The sequence below is a fragment of the Ovis aries genome, chromosome X (genome assembly GCF_016772045.2).
Source record: "Ovis aries strain OAR_USU_Benz2616 breed Rambouillet chromosome X, ARS-UI_Ramb_v3.0, whole genome shotgun sequence".
NCBI classification, from domain to species: domain Eukaryota; kingdom Metazoa; phylum Chordata; class Mammalia; order Artiodactyla; family Bovidae; genus Ovis; species Ovis aries.
In genome coordinates this window covers 43,818,087-43,822,986 of record NC_056080.1, presented here as the reverse complement: position 1 = coordinate 43,822,986, position 4,900 = coordinate 43,818,087, and the positions used below count along the sequence as shown (strand labels likewise).

The 4,900-nt window shown below is 40.2% G+C and overlaps 1 pseudogene; it reads right to left on the bottom strand.

The window, feature by feature from the left end:
- Positions 1 to 1,142: 1,142 nt before the first annotated feature.
- Positions 1,143 to 2,569, bottom strand: LOC101107415 (tubulin alpha-1B chain-like; annotated as a pseudogene).
- Between the last annotated feature and the right edge of the window lie 2,331 nt (positions 2,570 to 4,900).

Sequence of the window (4,900 nt, the reverse complement as noted above, 5' to 3'; positions counted from 1 at the left end):
CTTACTTCCCCCACCAGGGATCAAACCTGGGCTCTCAATAGTGAAAATGTGGTGTCTGAACCACTGAACTGCCAGGAAATTCCTGATGATGATCTTTGCATCAGCTTTTTCTCCAAAGATTTGTAATTCGAAAAAAAGTTAAGTATTTCTCTTATTTTAAGTGAACAGAGAAGCTTCTTCTTAAGAATTACAACTGATAAATATAATGGATGATCGAATTAGAAAGTCATCATTGTGCAAACAGTAGTGACACAATTGATTCAGAAAGAGGTAATCACTGGATGGCAAAACCATTAGATGTCAAGCTGTTGATAAATAAGTTTGTTGCATGTTGCCAAATTGTTACCTCAGAGATAATTTGCTTGTTATAGAGGGAAAAGAGTACCTTTGCAATGGAGAAATCTGGTGGTTGTCATTTTAAGTCAGGAATCAAATGTAACGACACTAAGAGTGTGGCAGTCTGATATTTTGTACTCCTTGTATGACACAGTATGAAGTAAACGGCATAATTTATGAAATATTTTGCATGGGATACAGTGGCTAGGAGAATAAGTTAAATGATACCACAAAGAAACAGTCAAATCCAGAAAGATGGAAGACATTCTATAGGGCTACAAATTGATCTTGCCTCTTCAAAGTCATTGAAATGCAAATTTTAAAGACATGGAGACAGTTTTAGGTTAAAAAACAACAATAACAAAGAAATTACAAAAATGCATTTCATTAACTTTGGATTATTTTTTGAAATAAAAGTAGCTGTATAAAACATATTTGGACAATTGAGATTTGAATATGGACTACATAGTAGATATTTTAGAGGAAATATCATTACTTTTCTTAGGTATGAAATGGCATTGTGGTGATATAAGAAAATATCCTTATTCTTGGGAGATACACGTTCAAAAACATCAGGAGTGTGATATCATGATACTTGATAGAAAAGACTATTAAGGCAAAACAAATTTTTTTTTCTTTCTTAAAATCTTTACTTTTGAGACGGGACATAAGTCTTACAGACACTCATGGAAAAGCAATTCATGATCATAGTTGAAAGTGAAGACAATCTAGTCAGAAAGTTTTTACACCTGTCAACTAATGCTGAAGCTGAGTATGACATGCTGCAGGGCTCAAAGGAATGGTAATTAATATTCCTCTCCTTCTTCCTCTCCTTCTACCTCAACAGAATCCACACCAACCTCCTTATAATCCTTCTCAAGGGCAGCCATGTCCTCCTGGGCCTCAGAAAACTCTCCTTCCTCCATGCCCTCACCCACGTACCAGTGAACAAAGGCACACTTGGCATACATCAAGTCAAACTTGTGGTCCAGACGAGCCCAGGCCTCAGCAATGGCTGTGGTGTTGCTCAGCATGCACACAGCTCACTGTACTTTGGCCAGGTCTCTGCCAGGTACCACAGTGGGAGGCTGGTAATTGCTGCCAACCTTGAAGCCAGTGGGGCACCAGTCCACACACTGGATGCTGCTCTTGGTCTTGATGGTGGCAATGACAGCATTGACATCTTTGGGAATCACATTGCCACGGTGCAACAGGCAGAAGACCATGTATCTACCATGGTGAAGGGTCACATTTCACCATCTGGTTGGTTGGCTCAAGCATTGGTGATCTCTGCTACAGAAAGCTGTTCATGGTAGGCTTTCTCAGCAGAGATGACAGGGACATATGTGGCCAGAGGGAAGTAGATGTGGGGATAGGGCACCAGGTTGGTCTAGAAATCTGTCAGATCCACATTCAGGGCTCCATCAAACCTCAGGGAAGCAGTGATGGAGGACCCTATGTGGCTAATAAGGTAGTGAAGATTTGTGTAGGTTGTGTAGGTTGGCTCAATGTCAAGATTTCTACGACAGATGTCATAGATGGCCTCATTGTCTACCATGAGGCACAATCAGAGTGCTCCAGGGTGGGGTAGGGTGAGGATGGAGTTGTAGGGCTTAACTACAGCTGTGGAAACCTGGGGGGCTGGGTAAATGGAGAACTCCAGCTTGGACTTCTTGCCTTAATCGACAGAGACATTCCATCAGCAGGGAGGTGAACCGAGAACCAGTTCCCCCGCCAAAGCTGTGGTAAACAAAGAAGCCCTGAAGACCTGTGCCCTAGTCAGCCAGTTTCCGAATTCAGTCCAAGAAGAGGTCAATGATCTCCTTGCCAATGGTGCAGTGACCTTGGGCATAGTTATTGGCAGTTATAGTTATCTTCTTTGCCTGTGATGAGCTGCTCAGGGTGGAAGAGCTGGCAGTAGGTGCCAGTGAGAATCTCATCAATGACTGTGGGTTCCATGTATACAAATACTGCCCTGAGCACATGCTTGCCAGCACCTGTCTCACTGAAGAAGGTTTTGAAGGAGTCTCCTTCCCCAATATTGTCACTTGGCATCTGGCCATGAGGCTGTAGAGCTCCTAGCAGGCATTGCCAATCTGGACACCAGCCTGGCCAACGTGGATGGAGATGCACTCATGCATGGTGATTATGGGTCAGCAGGCACAGGAAACAGGAGTAGACATGGGTCCCAGTTATTGTCCCTGATAAGCAGAGTCGAGGTAAGTAACACACTAGCATGGCAAAATTTTAACTCGAATCTAGTTGGTAGATAGTTCAGTTCAGTTCAGTTCAATTGCTCAGTCGTGTCCAACTCTTTGTGACCCCATGGACTATAGCACACCAGGGAACTCCCTCAATGGTTTGTGAAATGAAATGAAAGTCACTCAGTTGTGTCCGACCCTTTTCGATCCCATGGACTGTACAGTCCATGGAATTCTCTAGGCTAGAATACTGGAGTGGGTAGCCTTTCCCTTCTCCAGGGGATCTTCCCAACCCAGGGATCGAACCCAGGTCTCCCGCATGGCAGGTGGATTCTTTACCAGTTGAGCCACAGTCAGAGAGAAATATTCTTCAGAGCCTCCAGAAACAAATGCAACCTGGCCAGCACCTTAATTTCAGCCTTATGAAACCCAGAGCAGATGAAATATCTGAGATTGCTGAGACTTCTGACATATGGAATGGTGAGCAAATAAATGGTGGTGTTTTAAGCTGCTAGGTTTGTGGTGATTTGGTATGGCAGCAATAGAGAACTAGTATAGTATCTTAGGAAGATTCAGGTGCTAAAAGGAAAAAGTTCATGGAGTTTCTAGTTTGGGTGCCTTAACTTGCTGAATTCTGTAAAATACAAAATGAAAATATGGGTTACTTTGTTCTATTGCTTCAAATTGCTCCTTATCTTTCTGAATTATATATAAAATTTATTATCTGCTCCTTATTTCTTTGTATCTCCTAATTGTGCTTGCCTGTTAAGATGTTTTCCATTTTACATTTTTAGTAAAAAAAGGTAGATAGATGCTTTAATTTTTCATAAAAAATTGAAATATTTTTCTTCATGGGTGGTTAGATAAAAAGCACATTTGGAGGAATGACATCCATGGGAATGGTGTGTAAGGACTTCCAAGAATTCACTCCTCTGTAAGAACAATGAGAACACTGATAAAAATTGTTCACATCAACCTTTTTGGAACTCTGAAAGTAACCAAAGGCTTGCAACAATTCAAGGAATGCTTATTCAAGCAAAAACAGTGGCATCTCAGTAAGAATAGGGAGCTTTGTGGTACTTTAACTTGCCTCATAACGTCCTCGTCTTCCCAGATTCTCCTAAGTCTTGAAATGCAACAGTGTTACAACAAAAGAAGCTGTGAAAACTAGCAACCTAGCAGCCATTGGGTACGAAAGAATTTTTGGAGCTCTCCAAAAGCCCTATTTCAGCAGAATAGTCATTATCTGACTTTTTCCTGACCATTCCCTAGAAACACTCTAATCAGAAGACAGAGATTGGCAGAATGCATAAGAAAAACATGCTCCGACTCTATGACGTCTACATTAGTCTCAAAGACACAAATACATTGAAAGTAAAAAAATGGAAAAATCTATTCCACACAATCAGTAACCAAAATTTTTACCTAAATGAAAGTGCTAAAACTATAAAACTGCTAGGAAAAAAGACAGATATAAATCTTTATAACCTTAGATTAAGCAACAGCTTCTTAGATATGATGCCAAAAGAAAAAACAAACAAAAAATAGATAAATTGGACATTGTCAAAGCTATGAAACTCCTGTGCTTTAAAGGACATCATCAAGAAAGTGAAAAGACAACCTACAGAATGGGAAAAATACTTGTACATCATATACCTAATAAAGGACTTGTATCAAGAATACATAAAGAACTTTAAAACTTAAATAGAAAAGACCCAATTAATCAAATTCAGAAGGATTTGAGTAGACACTTTTTCCAAAAGAGATATACAAATGGCCAATAAGCACATGAAAAGATGTTTACTGTCATTAGTCATTTTGTTGTTGTTCAGTTGCTCAGACATGTCTGACTCTTCGTGACCCCATGGACTGCAGCACGCCAGCCTTCCCTGTTGTTCACCACTCAAACTCATGTCCATTGAATCAGTGATGCCATCCAACTATCTCATCCTCTGTCATCCCCTTCTTCTCCTGCCTTCAATCTTTCCCAGCATCAGGGTTTTTTTCCTAATGAGTCAGATCTTCGCATCAGGTGGTCATCAGTTATTAGAGAAATGCAAATCAAAACACAATAAGATGCTACTTTACACTCACTGGGATGACATAATAAAAAAGATAATAACAAGTGTTGACAAGGGTGGGGAAAAATTAGAACCCTCATACATTGCTGGTGAGAATGTAAAATAGTGCGGCTGCTGTGGAAAAATTTGGTCATTCTTGAAGTATAGATTTATTATATGATTCAGCAACTCTACTCCTAGTTAAATATACGAGAGAAATGAAAACATACACCCATGCAAAGAACTTGTATACAAATGTTCATAGCAGCATTATGTATAATAGTGAAAAAGTGAAAACAACCC